Below are 19,346 nucleotides of genomic sequence, written 5' to 3'. Positions count from 1 at the left end.
GTTGAATATAGAAAGTGTTGAATATAGAAAGTGTGCATAGTAGCATAAATGTGTTTGTTGAATATAGAAAGTGTGCCTAATAGCATAACTGTGGTTTGTTGAATATAGAAAGTATGCCTAATAACATAACTGTGGTTTAATTGACTATAGAACGTGTTGAATATAGAAAGTGTGCCTAATAGCATAACCGTGGTTTGTTGAACATAGAAAGTGTGCCTAATAGCATAACTGTGGTTTAGCTGAATATAGAAAGTGTGTCCAATAGCATAACTGTGTTTTAGTTGAATATAGAAAGTGTTGAATGTAGAAACTGTGCCTAATAGCATAACTGTGGTTTGTTCAATATAGAAAGTGTGCCTAATAGCATAACCGTGGCTTAGTTGAATATAGAAAGGGTTGAATATTGAAAGTGTGCTTAATAGCATAACTAGGGTTTGTTGAATATAGAAATTGTGCCTAACAGCATATTTGTGGTTTAGTTGAATATAGAAAGTGTTGAATATAGAAAGTGTGCCTAATAGCATAACTTTGGTTTAATTGAATATAGAAAGTGTTGAATATAGAAAGTGTGCCTAATAGCATAACTGTGGTTTGTTGAATATAGAAAGTGTGCCTAATTGCATAACTGTGGTTTAGTTGAATATAGAAAGTGTTGAATATAGAAAGTGTGCCTAATAGCATACCTTTGGTTTTTTGAATATAGAATGTGTGCATAATAGCATAACTGAGGTTTAGTTGAATATAAAAAGTGTTGAATATAGAAAGTGTGCCGTATAGCATAACTGTGGTTTGTTGAATATCGAAAGTGTGCCTAATGGCATAACCATGGTTTAGCTGAATATAGAAAGTGTGTCCAATAGCATAACTGTGGTTTAGTTGAATATAGAAAGTGTTGAATATAGGAAGGGTACCAAATAGCATAACTGTGGTTTGTTGAATATAGAAAGTTTGCCTAATAGTATAACTGTGATTTAGTTGAATATAGAAAGTGTTGAATATAGAAACTGTGCCTAATAGCATAACTGTGGTTTGTTGAATATAGAAAGTGTGCCTAATAGCATAAGCGTGGTTTAGTTGAATATAGAAAGGGTTGGATATAGAAAGTGTGCCTAATAGCATAACTGGGGTTTGTTGAATATAGAAATTGTGTCTAACAACATAATTGTGGTTTAGTTTAATATAGAAAGTGTTGAATATAGAAAGTGTGCCTAATAGCATAACTGTGGTTTGTTGAATATAGAAAGTGTGCCTAATTGCATAACTGTGGTTTAGTTGAATATAGAAAGTGTTGAATATAGAAAGTGTGCCTAATAGCATAACTGTCATTTAGTTGAATATAGAGAGTGTTTAATATAGAAAGTGTGCCTAATAGCATAACTGTGGTTTTTTGAATATAGAAAGTGTGCCTAATAGCATAACTGTGGTTTGTTGAATATGGAAAGTGTGCCTAATAGCATAACTGTGGTTTAGTTGAATATAGAAATTGTTGAATATAGAAAGTGTGCCTAATAGCATAACTGTGGTTTGTTGAATACAGAACGTTTGCCTAATAGCATAACTGTGGTTTAGTTGGATAAAGAAAGTGATGAATATAGAAAGTGTGCCTAATAGCATAACTGTCATTTAGTTGAAGATAGAGACTGTTTAATATAGAAAGTGCGCCTAATGGCATAACTGTGGTTTTGTTGAATATAGAAAGTGCGCCTAATAGCATAACTGTGGTTTAATTGAATATAGAAAGTGTGCCTAATAGCATAACTGTGGTTTAGTTGAGTAAAGAGAATGTTGCATACAAGGAAGTGGACCTAATAGTATAACTGTGGTTTGTTGAATATAGAAAGTGTGCCTAATAGCATAACTGTGGTTTAGTTGAATATAGAAAGTGTTGAATATAGAATGTGTGCCTTATAGCATAACTGTATTTTGTTGAATATAGCAAGTGTGCCTAATACCATAACTGTGGTTTGTTGAATATAGAAAGTGTGCCTAATAACATAACTGTGGTTTGTTGAATATAGAAAGTGTGCCATATAGAAAGTGTGCCTAATAGCATAACTGTGGTTTGTTGACTATAGAAAGTGCTGAATATAGTAAATGTGCCTAATAGCATACCTGTGGTTTGTTGAATATAGAAAGTTTGCCTAATAGCAAAACTGTGGTTTAGTTGAATATAGAAAGGGTGCGTAATGGCATAACTGTGGTTTTGTTGAATATAGAAAATGTGCCTAAGAGCATACCTGTGGTTTGTTGAATATAGAAAGTATGCCTAATAGTATAACAGTGGTTTAGTTGAATATAGAAATTGTTGAATATAGAAAGTGTGCCTAATAGCATAACTGAGGTTTAGCTGAATATAGAAAGTGTGCCTAATAGCATAACTGTGGTTTAGTTGAATATAGAAAGTGTTGAATATAGAAAGTGTGCCTAATAGCATAACTGTGGTTTAGTTGAATATAGAAAGTGTCGAATATAGAAAGTGTGCCTAATAGCAAAACTGTGGTTTGTTCAATATAAAAACTGTGCCTAATAGCATAAGTGTGGTTTTGTTGAATATAGAAAGTGTTGAATATAGGAAGTGTGCCTAATAGCATAACTGTGGTTTGTTGAATACAGAAAGTGTGCCTAATAGTATAACTCTGGTTTAATTCAATATAGAAAGTGTTGAATATAGAAGGTGTGCCTATTAGCATAACTGTGCGTTAGTTGAATATAGAGTGTTGAACATAAAAAGTGTGCCTAATAGCACAACTGTGGTTTGTTGAATATAGAAAATGTGCCTAATAGCGTAACTGTGATTTAGATGAATATAGAAAGTGTTGAATATAGAAAGTGTGCCTAATAGCATAACTGTGGTTTGTTGAATATAGAAAGTGTGCTAAATAGCATAACTGTGGTTTAGTTGAATATAGAAAGTGTTGAATATAGAAAGTGTGCCTAATAGCATAACTGTGGTTTGTTGAATATAGAAAGTGTGCATAATAACATAACTGTGGTTTAGCTGAATATAGAAAGCGTGCCTACAACATAACTGTTGTTTAGTTGACTATAAAATGTGTTGAATAAAGAAAGTGTGCCTGATAGCATAACTGTAGTTTGTTGAATATAGAAAATGTGCCTAATAGCATAACTGTCGTTTAGCTGAATATAGAAAGTGTGCCTAATCACATAACTGTGGTTTAATTGAATATAGAAAGTGATAAATATAGAAAGTGTGCCTAATAGCATAACTGTGGTTTGTTGAATATAGAAAGTGTGCCTAATAGAATAACTGTGATTTACTTAAATATAGAAAGTGTTGGATATAGAAAGTGTGCCTAATAGCATAACTGTGGTTTGTTGAATATAGAAAGTGTGCCTAATAGCATAACTGTATTTTAATTGAATATAGAACGTGTTGAATATAGAAAGTGTGCCTAATAGCATAACTGTGGTTTGTTGAATATAGAAAGTGTGCCTAATAGCATAACTGTCGTTTAGCTGAATATAGAAAGTGTGCCTAATCACATAACTGTGGTTTAATTGAATATAGAAAGTGATAAATATAGAAAGTGTGCCTAATAGCATAACTGTGGTTTGTTGAATATAGAAAGTGTGCCTAATAGAATAACTGTGATTTACTTGAATATAGAAAGTGTTGAATATAGAAACTGTGCCTAATAGCATAACTGTGGTTTGTTGAATATAACAAGTGTGCCTAATAGCATAACTGTGGTTTATTGGAATATAGAAAGTGTTGAATATAGAAAGTGTGCCTAATAGCATAACTGTGGTTTGTTGAATATAGAAAGTGTGCCTAATAGCATAACCGTGGTTTAGTTGAATATAGAAAGGGTTGAATATAGAAAGTGTACCTAACAGCATAACCGTGGTTTAGTTGAATATAGAAAGGGTTGAATATAGAAAGTGTGCCTAATAGCATAACTGGGATTTGTTGAATATAGAAATTGTGCCTAACATCATAATTGTGGTTTAGTTGAATATAGAAAGTGTTGAATATGGAAAGTGTGCCTAATAGCATAACTATAGTTTAGTTGAATATAGAAAGTGTTGAATAAACAAAGTGAGCCTAATAGCGTAACTGTGGTTTGTTGAATATAGAAAGTGTGCCTAATTGCATGACTGTGGTTTAATTGAATATAGAAAGTATTGAATATAGAAAGTGTACCTAATAGCATACCTTTGGTTTTTTGAATATAGAATATGTGCATAATAGCATACTGATTTTTAGTTGAATATAGAAAGTGTTGAATATAGAAAATGTGCCGTATAGCATAACTGTGGTTTGTTGAATATCGAAAGTGTGCCTAATGGCATAACCGTGGTTTAGCTGAATATAGAAAGTGTGCCCAAAAGCATAACTGTGGTTTAGTTGAATATAGAAAGTGTTGAATATAGAAAGGGTACCAAATAGCATAACTGTGGTTTGTTGAATATAGAAAGTTTGTCTAATAGCATAACTGTGGTTTAGTTGAATATAGAACGTGTTGAATATAGAAACTGTGCCTAATAGCATAACTGTGGTTTGTTGAATATAGAAAGTGTGCCTAATAGCATAACCGTGGTTTAGTAGAATATAGAAAGGGTTGAATATAGAAAGTGTGCCTAATAGCATAACTATGGTTTAGTTGAATATAGAAAGTGTTGAATGAACAAAGTGTGCCTAATAGCAGAACTGTGGTTTGTTGAATATAGAAAGTGTGCCTAATTGCACAACTGTGGTTTAGTTGAATATAGAACGTGTTGAATATAGAAAGTGTGCCTAATAGCATAACTGTAGTTTAGTTGAATATAGAAAGTGTTGAATATAGAAAGTGTGCCTAATAGCATAAATGTGTTTGTTGAATATAGAAAGTGTGCCTAATAGCATAACTGTGGTTTAGCTGAATATAGAACGTGTGCCTAATCACATAACTGTGGTTTAATTGAATATAGAAATTGATGAATATAGAAAGTGTGCCCAATAGCATAACTGTGGTTTGTTGAATATAGAAAGTGTGCCTAATAACATAACTGTGGTTTAATTGACTATAGAACGTGTTGAATATAGAAAGTGTGCCTAATAGCATAACCGTGGTTTGTTGAATATAGAAAGTGTGCCTAATAGCATAACTCTGGTTTAGCTGAATATAGAAAGTGTGTCCAATAGCATAACTGTGTTTTAGTTGAATATAGAAAGTGTTGAATGTAGAAACTGTGCCTAATAGCATAACTGTGGTTTGTTCAATATAGAAAGTGTGCCTAATAGCATAACCGTGGCTTAGTTGAATATAGAAAGGGTTGAATATTGAAAGTGTGCTTAATAGCATAACTAGGGTTTGTTGAATATAGAAATTGTGCCTAACAGCATATTTGTGGTTTAGTTGAATATAGAAAGTGTTGAATATAGAAAGTGTGCCTAATAGCATAACTGTGGTTTAATTGAATATAGAAAGTGTTGAATATAGAAAGTGCGCCTAATAGCATAACTGTGGTTTGTTGAATATAGAAAGTGTGCATAATTGCATAACTGTGGTTTAGTTGAATATAGAAAGTGTTGAATATAGAAAGTGTGCCTAATAGCATACCTTTGGTTTTTTTAATATAGAATGTGTGCATAATAGCATAACTGAGGTTTAGTTGAATATAAAAAGTGTTGAATATAGAAAGTGTGCCGTATAGCATAACTGTGGTTTGTTGAATATCGAAAGTGTGCCTAATGGCATAACCGTGGTTTAGCTGAATATAGAAAGTGTGTCCTATAGCATAACTGTGGTTTAGTTGAATATAGAAAGTGTTGAATATAGAAAGGGTACCAAATAGCATAACTGTGGTTTGTTGAATATAGAAAGTTTGCCTAATAGTATAACTTTGGTTTAGTTGAATATAGAACGTGTTGAATATAGAAACTGTGCCTAATAGCATAACTGTTGTTTGTTGAATATAGAAAGTGTGCAAAATAGCATAAGCGTGGTTTAGTTGAATATAGAACGGGTTGGATATAGAAAGTGTGCCTAATAGCATAACTGGGGTTTGTTGAATATAGAAAGTGTGCCTAATAGCATAACTGTAGTTTAGTTGAATATAGAAAGTGTTGAATAAAGAAAGTGTGCCTAATAGCATCAATGTGTTTGTTGAATATAGAAAGTGTGCCTAATAGCATAACTGTGGTTTGTTGAATATAGAAAGTGTGCCTAATAACATAACTGTGGTTTAATTGACTATAGAACGTGTTGAATATAGAAAGTGTGCCTAATAGCATAAGCGTGGTTTGTTGAATATAGAAAGTGTGACTAATAGCATAACTGTGGTTTAGCTGAATATAGAAAGTGTGTCCAATAGCATAACTGTGTTTTAGTTGAATATAGAAAGTGTTGAATGTAGAAACTGTGCCTAATAGCATAACTGTGGTTTGTTCAATATAGAAAGTGTGCCTAATAGCATAACCGTGGCTTAGATGAATATAGAAAGGGTTGAATATTGAAAGTGTGCTTAATAGCATAACTAGGGTTTGTTGAATATAGAAATTGTGCCTAACAGCATATTTGTGGTTTAGTTGAATATAGAAAGTGTTGAATATAGAAAGTGTGCCTAATAGCATAACTGTGGTTTAATTGAATATAGAAAGTGTTGAATATAGAAAGTGTACCTAATAGCATAACTGTGGTTTAGTTGAATATAGAAAGTGTTGAATATAGAAAGTGTGCCTAATAGCATAACTGTGGTTTAGTTGAATATAGAAAGTGTTGAATAAACAAAGTGTGCCTAATTGCATAACTGTGGTTTAGTTGAATATAGAACGTGGTGATTATAAAAAGTGTGCCTAATAGCATAACTGTAGTTTAGTTGAATATAAAAAGTGTTGAATATGGAAAGTGTGCCTAATATCAAAAATGTGTTTGTTGAATATAGAATGTGTGCATAATAGCATAACTGTGGTTTAGCTGAATATAGAAAGTGTGCCTAATCACATAACTGTGGTTTAATTGAATATAGAAAGTGATAAATATAGAAAGTGTGCCTAGTAGCATAACTGTGGTTTGTTGAATATAGAACGTGTGCCTAATAGAATAACTGTGATTTACTTGAATATAGAAAGTGTTGGATATAGAAAGTGTGCCTAATAGCATAACTGTGGTTTGTTGAATATAGAAAGTGTGCCTAATAGCATAACTGTGGTTTAATTCAATATAGAACGTGTTGAATATAGGAAGTGTGCCTAATAGCATAACTGTGGTTTGTTGAATATAGAAAGTGTGCCTAATAGCATAACTGTGGTTTAGCTGAATATAGAAAGTGTGTCCAATAGCATAACTGTGTTTTAGTTGAATATAGAAAGTGTTGAATATAGAAACTGTGCCTAATAGCATACCTGTGGTTTGTTGAATATAACAAGTGTGCCTAATAGCATAACTGTGGTTTATTGGAATATAGAAAGTGTTGAATATAGAAAGTGTGCCTAATAGCATAACTGTGGTTTGTTGAATATAGAAAGTGTGCCTAATAGCATAACCGTGGTTTAGTTGAATATAGAAAGGGTTGAATATAGAAAGTGTGCCTTATAGCATAACTGGGATTTGTTGAATATAGAAATTGTGCCTAACAGCATAATTGTGGTTTAGTTGAATATAGAAAGTGTTGAATATAGAAAGTGTGCCTAATAGCATAACTATGGTTTAGTTGAATATAGAAAGTGTTGAATAAACAAAGTGAGCCTAATAGCATAACTGGGATTTGTTGAGTATAGAAATTGTGCCTAACAGCATAATTGTGGTTTAGTTGAATATAGAAAGTGTTGAATATAGAAAGTGTGCCTAATAGCATAACTATGGTTTAGTTGAATATAGAAAGTGTTGAATAAACAAAGTGAGCCTAATAGCGTAACTGTGGTTTAGTTGAATATAGAAAGTATTGAATATAGAAAGTGTACCTAATAGCATACCTTTGGTTTTTTGAATATAGAATATGTGCATAATAGCATACTGAGGTTTAGTTGAATATAGAAAGTGTTGAATATAGAAAGTGTGCCGTATAGCATAACTGTGGTTTGTTGAATATCGAAAGTGTGCCTAATGGCATAACCGTGGTTTAGCTGAATATAGAAAGTGTGCCCAATAGCATAACTGTGGTTTAGTTGAATATAGAAAGTGTTGAATATAGAAAGGGTACCAAATAGCATAACTGTGGTTTGTTGAATATAGAAAGTTTGCCTAATAGCATAACTGTGGTTTAGTTTAATATAGAAAGTGTTTAATATAGAAACTGTGCCTAATAGCATAACTGTGGTTTGTTGAATATAGAAAGTGTGCCTAATAGCATAACCGTGGTTTAGTTGAATATAGAAAGGGTTGAATATAGAAAGTGTGCCTAATAGCATAACTGTGGTTTAGTTGAATATAGAAAGTGTTGAATGAACAAAGTGTGCCTAATAGCAGAACTGTGGTTTGTTGAATATAGAAAGTGTGCCTAATTGCATAACTGTGGTTTAGTTGAATATAGAACATGTTGAATATAGAAAGTGTGCCTAATAGCATAACTGTAGTTTAGTTGAATATAGAAAGTGTTGAATATAGAAAGTGTGCCTAATAGCATAAATGTGTTTGTTGAATATAGAAAGTGTGCCTAATAGCATAACTGTGGTTTAGCTGAATATAGAATGTGTGCCTAATCACATAACTGTGGTTTAATTGAATATAGAAAGTGATGAATATAGAAAGTGTCCCCAATAGCATAACTGTGGTTTGTTGAATATAGAAAGTGTGCCTAATAACATAACTGTGGTTTAATTGACTATAGAACGTGTTGAAAATAGAAAGTGTGCCTAATAGCATGACCGTGGTTTGTTGAATATAGAAAGTGTGCCTAATAGCATAACTGTGGTTTAGCTGAATATAGAAAGTGTGTCCAATAGCATAACTGTGTTTTAGTTGAATATAGAAAGTGTTGAATGTAGAAACTGTGCCTAATAGCATAACTGTGGTTTGTTCAATATATAAAGTGTTCCTAATAGCATAACTGTGGTTTAGCTGAATATAGAAAGTGTGTCCAATAGCATAACTGTGTTTTAGTTGAATATAGAAAGTGTTGAATATAGAAACTGTGCCTAATAGCATAACTGTGGTTTGTTGAATATAACAAGTGTGCCTAATAGCATAACTGTGGTTTATTGGAATATAGAAAGTGTTGAATATAGAAAGTGTGCCTAATAGCATAACTGTGGTTTGTTGAATATAGAAAGTGTGCCTAATAGCATAACCGTGGTTTAGTTGAATATAGAAAGGGTTGAATATAGAAAGTGTGCCTAATAGCATAACCGTGGTTTAGTTGAATATAGAAAGGGTTGAATATAGAAAGTGTGCCTAATAGCATAACTGGGATTTGTTGAATATAGAAATTGTGCCTAACAGCATAATTGTGGTTTAGTTGAATATAGAAAATGTTGAATATAGAAAGTGTGCCTAATAGCATAACTATGGTTTAGTTGAATATAGAAAGTGTTGAATAAACAAAGTGAGCCTAATAGCGTAACTGTGGTTTGTTGAATATAGAAAGTGTGCCTAATTGCATAACTGTGGTTTAGTTGAATATAGAAAGTATTGAATATAGAAAGTGTACCTAATAGCATACCTTTGTTTTTTTGAATATAGAATATGTGCATGATAGCATACTGAGGTTTAGTTGAATATAGAAAGTGTTGAATATAGAAAGTGTGCCGTATAGCATAACTGTGGTTTGTTGAATATCGAAAGTGTGCCTAATGGTATAACCGTGGTTTAGCTGAATATAGAAAGTGTGCCCAATAGCATAACTGTGGTTTAGTTGAATATAGAAAGTGTTGAATATAGAAAGGGTACCAAATAGCATAACTGTGGTTTGTTGAATATAGAAAGTGTTGAATATAGAAACTGTATCTAATAGCATAACTGTGGTTTGTTGAATATAGAAAGTGTGCCTAATAACATAACTGTGGTTTAGCTGAATATAGAAAGTGTGTCCAATAGCATAACTGTGTTTTAGTTGAATATAGAAAGTGTTGAATGTAGAAACTGTGCCTAATAGCATAACTGTGGTTTGCTCAATATATAAAGTGTTCCTAATAGCATAACCGTGGCTTAGTTGAATATAGAAAGGGTTGAATATTGAAAGTGTGCCTAATAGCATAACTAGGGTTTGTTGAATATAGAAATTGTGCCTAATGGTATAACCGTGGTTTAGCTGAATATAGAAAGTGTGCCCAATAGCATAACTGTGGTTTAGTTGAATATAGAAAGTGTTGAATATAGAAAGGGTACCAAATAGCATAACTGTGGTTTAGTTGAATATAGAAAGTGTTGAATATAGAAACTGTATCTAATAGCATAACTGTGGTTTGTTGAATATAGAAAGTGTGCCTAATAACATAACTGTGGTTTAGCTGAATATAGAAAGTGTGTCCAATAGCATAACTGTGTTTTAGTTGAATATAGAAAGTGTTGAATGTAGAAACTGTGCCTAATAGCATAACTGTGGTTTGTTCAATATATAAAGTGTTCCTAATAGCATAACCGTGGCTTAGTTGAATATAGAAAGGGTTGAATATTGAAAGTGTGCCTAATAGCATAACTAGGGTTTGTTGAATATAGAAATTGTGCCTAATTGCATAACTGAGGTTTAGTTGAATATAAAAAGTGTTGAATATAGAAAGTGTGCCTAATAGCATAACTATGGTTTAGTTGAATATAGAAAGTGTTGAATAAACAAAGTGAGCCTAATAGCGTAACTGTGGTTTGTTGAATATAGAAAGTGTGCCTAATTGCATAACTGTGGTTTAGTTGAATATAGAAAGTATTGAATATAGAAAGTGTACCTAATAGCATACCTTTGTTTTTTTGAATATAGAATATGTGCATGATAGCATACTGAGGTTTAGTTGAATATAGAAAGTGTTGAATATAGAAAGTGTGCCGTATAGCATAACTGTGGTTTGTTGAATATCGAAAGTGTGCCTAATGGTATAACCGTGGTTTAGCTGAATATAGAAAGTGTGCCCAATAGCATAACTGTGGTTTAGTTGAATATAGAAAGTGTTGAATATAGAAAGGGTACCAAATAGCATAACTGTGGTTTGTTGAATATAGAAAGTTTGCCTAATAGCATAACTGTGGTTTAGTTGAATATAGAAAGTGTTGAATATAGAAACTGTATCTAATAGCATAACTGTGGTTTGTTGAATATAGAAAGTGTGCCTAATAACATAACTGTGGTTTAGCTGAATATAGAAAGTGTGTCCAATAGCATAACTGTGTTTTAGTTGAATATAGAAAGTGTTGAATGTAGAAACTGTGCCTAATAGCATAACTGTGGTTTGTTCAATATATAAAGTGTTCCTAATAGCATAACCGTGGCTTAGTTGAATATAGAAAGGGTTGAATATTGAAAGTGTGCCTAATAGCATAACTAGGGTTTGTTGAATATAGAAATTGTGCCTAATTGCATAACTGAGGTTTAGTTGAATATAAAAAGTGTTGAATATAGAAAGTGTGCCGTATAGCATAACTGTGGTTTATTGAATATCGAAAGTGTGCCTAATGGCATAACCGTGGTTTAGCTGAATATAGAAAGTGTGCCCAATAGCATAACTGTGGTTTAGTTGAATATAGAAAGTGTTGAATATAGAAAGGGTACCAAATAGCATAACTGTGGTTTGTTAAATATAGAAAGTTTGCCTAATAGCATAACTGTGGTTTAGTTGAATATAGAAAGTGTTGAATATAGAAACTGTGCCTAATAGCATAACTGTGGTTTGTTGAATATAGAAAGTGTGCCTAATAGCATACGCGTGGTTTAGTTGAATATAGAAACGGTTGGATATAGAAAGTGTGCCTAATAGCATAACTGGGGTTTGTTAAGTATAGAAATTGTGTCTAACAGCATAATTGTGGTTTAGTTGAATATAGAAAGTGTTGAATATAGAAAGTGTGCCTAATAGCATAAATGTGTTTGTTGAATATAGAAAGTGTGCCTAATAGCATAACTGTGGTTTAGCTGAATATAGAACGTGTGCTTAATCACATAACTGTGGTTTGATTGAATATAGAAAGTGATGAATATAGAAAGTGTGCCCAATAGCATAACTGTGGTTTGTTGAATATAGAAAGTGTGCCTAATAACATAACTGTGGTTTAATTGACTATAGAACGTGTTGAATATAGAAAGTGTGCCAAATAGCATAACCGTGGTTTGTTGAATATAGAAAGTGTGCCTAATAGCATAACTGTGGTTTAGCTGAATATAGAAAGTGTGTCCAATAGCATAACTGTGTTTTAGTTGAATATAGAAAGTGTTGAATGTAGAAACTGTGCCTAATAGCATAACTGTGGTTTGTTCAATATAGAAAGTGTGCCTAATAGCATAACCGTGGCTTAGTTGAATATAGAAAGGGTTGAATATTGAAAGTGTGCCTACTAGCATAACTAGGGTTTGTTGAATATAGAAATTGTACCTAACAGCATAATTGTGGTTTAGTTGAATATAGAAAGTGTTGAATATAGAAAGTGTGCCTAATAGCATAAATGTGTTTGTTGAATATAGAAAGTGTGCCTAATAGCATAACTGTGGTTTGTTGAATATAGAAAGTGTGCCTAATTGCATAACTGTGGTTTAGTTGAATATAGAAAGTGTTGAATATAGAAGTGTGCCTAATAGCATACCTTTGGTTTTTTGAATATAGAATGTGTGCATAATAGCATAACTGAGGATTAGTTGAATATAAAAGTGTTGAATATAGAAAGTGTGCCGTATAGCATAACTGTGGTTTGTTGAATATCGAAAGTGTGCCTAATGGCATAACCGTGGTTTAGTTGAATATAGAAAGTGTGCCCAATAGCATAACTGTGGTTTAGTTGAATATAGAAAGTGTTGAATATAGAAAAGGTACCAAATAGCATAACTGTGGTTTGTTGAATATAGAAAGTTTGCCTAATAGCATAACTGTGGTTTAGTTGAATATAGAAAGTGTTGAATATAGAAACTGTGCCTAATAGCATAACTGTGGTTTGTTGAATATAGAAAGTGTGCCTAATAGCATAAGCGTGGTTTAGTTGAATATAGAAAGGGTTGGATATAGAAAGTGTGCCTAATAGCATAACTGGGGTTTGTTGAATATAGAAATTGTGTCTAACAGCATAATTGTGGTTTAGTTTAATATAGAATGTGTTGAATATAGAAAGTGTGCCTAATAGCATAACTGTGGTTTGTTGAATATAGAAAGTGTGCCTAATTGCATAACTGTGGTTTAGTTGAATATAGAAAGTGTTGAATATAGAAAGTGTGCCTAATAGCATAACTGTCATTTAGTTGAATATAGAGAGTGTTTAATATAGAAAGTGTGCCTAATAGCATAACTGTGGTTTGTTGAATATAGAAAGTTTGCCTAATAGCATAACTGTGGTTTGTTGAATATAGAAAGTGTGCCTAATAGCATAACTGTGGTTTAGTTGAATATAGAAAGTGTTGAATATAGAAAGTGTGCCTAATAGCATAACTGTGGTTTGTTGAATACAGAAAGTTTGCCTAATAGCATAACTGTGGTTTAGTTGAATAAAGAAAGTGATGAATATAGAAAGTGTGCCTAATAGCATAAATGTGTTTGTTGAATATAGAAAGTGTGCCTAATAGCATAACTGTGGTTTAGCTGAATATAGAACGTGTGCTTAATCACATAACTGTGGTTTGATTGAATATGGAAAGTGATGAATATAGAAAGTGTGCCCAATAGCATAACTGTGGTTTGTTGAATATAGAAAGTGTGCCTAATAACATAACTGTGGTTTAATTGACTATAGAACGTGTTGAATATAGAAAGTGTGCCAAATAGCATAACCGTGGATTGTTGAATATAGAAAGTGTGCCTAATAGCATAACTGTGGTTTAGCTGAATATAGAAAGTGTGTCCAATAGCATAACTGTGTTTTAGTTGAATATAGAAAGTGTTGAATGTAGAAACTGTGCCTAATAGCATAACTGTGGATTGTTCAATATAGAAAGTGTGCCTAATAGCATAACCGTGGCTTAGTTGAATATAGAAAGGGTTGAATATTGAAAGTGTGCCTACTAGCATAACTAGGGTTTGTTGAATATAGAAATTGTACCTAACAGCATAATTGTGGTTTAGTTGAATATAGAAAGTGTTGAATATAGAAAGTGTGCCTAATAGCATAACTGTGGTTTAATTGAATATAGAAAGTGTTGAATATAGAAACTGTGCCTAATAGCATAACTGTGGTTTGTTGAATATAGAAAGTGTGCCTAATTGCATAATTGTGGTTTAGTTGAATATAGAAAGTGTTGAATATAGAAAGTGTTCCTAATAGCATACCTTTGGTTTTTTGAATATAGAATGTGTGCATAATAGCATAACTGAGGATTAGTTGAATATAAAAAGTGTTGAATATAAAAAGTGTGCCGTATAGCATAACTGTGGTTTGTTGAATATCGAAAGTGTGCCTAATGGCATAACAGTGGTTTAGCTGAATATAGAAAGTGTGCCCTATAGCATAACTGTGGTTTAGTTGAATATAGAAAGTGTTGAATATAGAAAGGGTACCAAATAGCATAACTGTGCTTTGTTGAATATAGAAAGTTTGCCTAAGAGCATAACTGTGGTTTAGTTGAATATAGAAAGTATTGAATATAGAAAGTGTACCTAATAGCATAACCGTGGTTTAGTTGAATATAGAAAGTGTTGAATATAGAAAGTGTGCCTAATAGCATAACTGGGATTTGTTGAATATAGAAATTGTGCCTAACAGCATAATTGTGGTTTAGTTGAATATAGAAAGTGTTGAATATAGAAAGTGTGCCTAATAGCATAACTATAGTTTAGTTGAATATAGAAAGTGTTGAATAAACAAAGTGAGCCTAATAGCGTAACTGTGGTTTGTTGAATATAGAAAGTGTGCCTAATTGCATAACTGTGGTTTAGTTGAATATAGAAAGTATTGAATATAGAAAGTGTACCTAATAGCATACCTTTGGTTTTTTGAATATAGAATATGTGCATAATAGCATACTGATTTTTAGTTGAATATAGAAAGTGTTGAATATAGAAAGTGTGCCGTATAGCATAACTGTAGTTTGTTGAATATAGAAAGTGTGCCTAATAACATAACTGTGGTTTAATTGACTATAGAACATGTTGAATATAGAAAGTGTGCCTAATAGCATAACCGTGGTTTGTTGAATATAGAAAGTGTGCCTAATAGCATAACTGTGGTTTAGCTGAATATAGAAAGTGTGTCCAATAGCATAACTGTGTTTTAGTTGAATATAGAAAGTGTTGAATGTAGAAACTGTGCCTAATAGCATAACTGTGGTTTGTTCAATATAGAAAGTGTGCCTAATAGCATAACCGTGGCTTAGTTGAATATAGAAAGGGTTGAATATTGAAAGTGTGCTTAATAGCATAACTAGGGTTTGTTGAATATAGAAATTGTGCCTAACAGCATATTTGTGGTTTAGTTGAATATAGAAAGTGTTGAATATAGAAAGTGTGCCTAATAGCATAACTGTGGTTTAATTGAATATAGAAAGTGTTGAATATAGAAAGTGTGCCTAATAGCATAACTGTGGTTTGTTGAATATAGAAAGTGTGCCTAATAGCATAACCGTGGTTTAGTTGACTATAAAAAGTGTTGAATATAGAAAGTGTGCCGTATAGCATAACTGTGGTTTGTTGAATATCGAAAGTGTGCCTAATGGCATAACCGTGGTTTAGCTGAATATAGAAAGTGTGCCGTATAGCATAACTGTGGTTTGTTGAATATCGAAAGTGTGCCTAATGGCATAACCGTGGTTTAGCTGAATATAGAAACTGTGCCTAACAGCATAACTGTGGTTTGTTGAATATAGAAAGTGTGCCTAATAGCATAAGCGTGGTTTAGTTGAATATAGAAAGGGTTGGATATAGAAAGTGTGCCTAATAGCATAACTGGGGTTTGTTGAATATAGAAAGTGTGCCTAATAGCATAACTGTAGTTTAGTTGAATATAGAAAGTGTTGAATATAGAAAGTGTGCCTAATAGCATAAATGTGTTTGTTGAATATAGAAAGTGTGCCTAATAGCATAACTGTGGTTTGTTGAATATAGAAAGTATGCCTAATAACATAACTGTGGTTTAATTGACTATAGAACGTGTTGAATATAGAAAGTGTGCCTAATAGCATAACCGTGGTTTGTTGAATATAGAAAGTGTGCCTAATAGCATAACTGTGGTTTAGCTGAATATAGAAAGTGTGTCCAATAGCATAACTGTGTTTTAGTTGAATATAGAAAGTGTTGAATGTAGAAACTGTGCCTAATAGCATAACTGTGGTTTGTTCAATATAGAAAGTGTGCCTAATAGCATAACCGTGGCTTAGTTGAATATAGAAAGGGTTGAATATTGAAAGTGTGCTTAATAGCATAACTAGGGTTTGTTGAATATAGAAATTGTGCCTAATTGCATAACTGAGGTTTAGTTGAATATAAAAAGTGTTGAATATAGAAAGTGTGCCGTATAGCATAACTGTGGTTTATTGAATATCGAAAGTGTGCCTAATGGCATAACCGTGGTTTAGCTGAATATAGAAAGTGTGCCCAATAGCATAACTGTGGTTTAGTTGAATATAGAAAGTGTTGAATATAGAAAGGGTACCAAATAGCATAACTGTGGTTTGTTAAATATAGAAAGTTTGCCTAATAGCATAACTGTGGTTTAGTTGAATATAGAAAGTGTTGAATATAGAAACTGTGCCTAATAGCATAACTGTGGTTTGTTGAATATAGAAAGTGTGCCTAATAGCATACGCGTGGTTTAGTTGAATATAGAAACGGTTGGATATAGAAAGTGTGCCTAATAGCATAACTGGGGTTTGTTAAGTATAGAAATTGTGTCTAACAGCATAATTGTGGTTTAGTTGAATATAGAAAGTGTTGAATATAGAAAGTGTGCCTAATAGCATAAATGTGTTTGTTGAATATAGAAAGTGTGCCTAATAGCATAACTGTGGTTTAGCTGAATATAGAACGTGTGCTTAATCACATAACTGTGGTTTGATTGAATATAGAAAGTGATGAATATAGAAAGTGTGCCCAATAGCATAACTGTGGTTTGTTGAATATAGAAAGTGTGCCTAATAACATAACTGTGGTTTAATTGACTATAGAACGTGTTGAATATAGAAAGTGTGCCAAATAGCATAACCGTGGTTTGTTGAATATAGAAAGTGTGCCTAATAGCATAACTGTGGTTTAGCTGAATATAGAAAGTGTGTCCAATAGCATAACTGTGTTTTAGTTGAATATAGAAAGTGTTGAATGTAGAAACTGTGCCTAATAGCATAACTGTGGTTTGTTCAATATAGAAAGTGTGCCTAATAGCATAACCGTGGCTTAGTTGAATATAGAAAGGGTTGAATATTGAAAGTGTGCCTACTAGCATAACTAGGGTTTGTTGAATATAGAAATTGTACCTAACAGCATAATTGTGGTTTAGTTGAATATAGAAAGTGTTGAATATAGAAAGTGTGCCTAATAGCATAACTGTGGTTTAATTGAATATAGAAAGTGTTGAATATAGAAAGTGTGCCTAATAGCATAACTGTGGTTTGTTGAATATAGAAAGTGTGCCTAATTGCATAACTGTGGTTTAGTTGAATATAGAAAGTGTTGAATATAGAAGTGTGCCTAATAGCATACCTTTGGTTTTTTGAATATAGAATGTGTGCATAATAGCATAACTGAGGATTAGTTGAATATAAAAAGTGTTGAATATAGAAAGTGTGCCGTATAGCATAACTGTGGTTTGTTGAATATAGAAAGTATGCCTAATAACATAACTGTGGTTTAATTGACTATAGAACGTGTTGAATATAGAAAGTGTGCCTAATAGCATAACCGTGGTTTGTTGAATATAGAAAGTGTGCCTAATAGCATAACTGTGGTTTAGCTGAATATAGAAAGTGTGTCCAATAGCATAACTGTGTTTTAGTTGAATATAGAAAGTGTTGAATGTAGAAACTGTGCCTAATAGCATAACTGTGGTTTGTTCAATATAGAAAGTGTACCTAATAGCATACCTTTGGTTTTTTGAATATAGAATATGTGCATAATAGCATACTGATTTTTAGTTGAATATAGAAAGTGTTGAATATAGAAAATGTGCCGTATAGCATAACTGTGGTTTGTTGAATATCGAAAGTGTGCCTAATGGCATAACCGTGGTTTAGCTGAATATAGAAAGTGTGCCCAAAAGCATAACTGTGGTTTAGTTGAATATAGAAAGTGTTGAATATAGAAAGGGTACCAAATAGCATAACTGTGGTTTGTTGAATATAGAAAGTTTGTCTAATAGCATAACTGTGGTTTAGTTGAATATAGAACGTGTTGAATATAGAAACTGTGCCTAATAGCATAACTGTGGTTTGTTGAATATAGAAAGTGTGCCTAATAGCATAACCGTGGTTTAGTAGAATATAGAAAGGGTTGAATATAGAAAGTGTGCCTAATAGCATAACTATGGTTTAGTTGAATATAGAAAGTGTTGAATGAACAAAGTGTGCCTAATAGCAGAACTGTGGTTTGTTGAATATAGAAAGTGTGCCTAATTGCACAACTGTGGTTTAGTTGAATATAGAACGTGTTGAATATAGAAAGTGTGCCTAATAGCATAACTGTAGTTTAGTTGAATATAGAAAGTGTTGAATATAGAAAGTGTGCCTAATAGCATAAATGTGTTTGTTGAATATAGAAAGTGTGCCTAATAGCATAACTGTGGTTTAGCTGAATATAGAACGTGTGCCTAATCACATAACTGTGGTTTAATTGAATATAGAAATTGATGAATATAGAAAGTGTGCCCAATAGCATAACTGTGGTTTGTTGAATATAGAAAGTGTGCCTAATAACATAACTGTGGTTTAATTGACTATAGAACGTGTTGAATATAGAAAGTGTGCCTAATAGCATAACCGTGGTTTGTTGAATATAGAAAGTGTGCCTAATAGCATAACTCTGGTTTAGCTGAATATAGAAAGTGTGTCCAATAGCATAACTGTGTTTTAGTTGAATATAGAAAGTGTTGAATGTAGAAACTGTGCCTAATAGCATAACTGTGGTTTGTTCAATATAGAAAGTGTGCCTAATAGCATAACCGTGGCTTAGTTGAATATAGAAAGGGTTGAATATTGAAAGTGTGCTTAATAGCATAACTAGGGTTTGTTGAATATAGAAATTGTGCCTAACAGCATATTTGTGGTTTAGTTGAATATAGAAAGTGTTGAATATAGAAAGTGTGCCTAATAGCATAACTGTGGTTTAATTGAATATAGAAAGTGTTGAATATAGAAAGTGT

Source organism: Ambystoma mexicanum, chromosome 1p (assembly GCF_040938575.1).
Source record: "Ambystoma mexicanum isolate Mex_15411 chromosome 1p, UKY_AmexF1_1, whole genome shotgun sequence".
Classification (NCBI taxonomy): domain Eukaryota; kingdom Metazoa; phylum Chordata; class Amphibia; order Caudata; family Ambystomatidae; genus Ambystoma; species Ambystoma mexicanum.
This window is presented reverse-complemented; position numbering follows the sequence as displayed.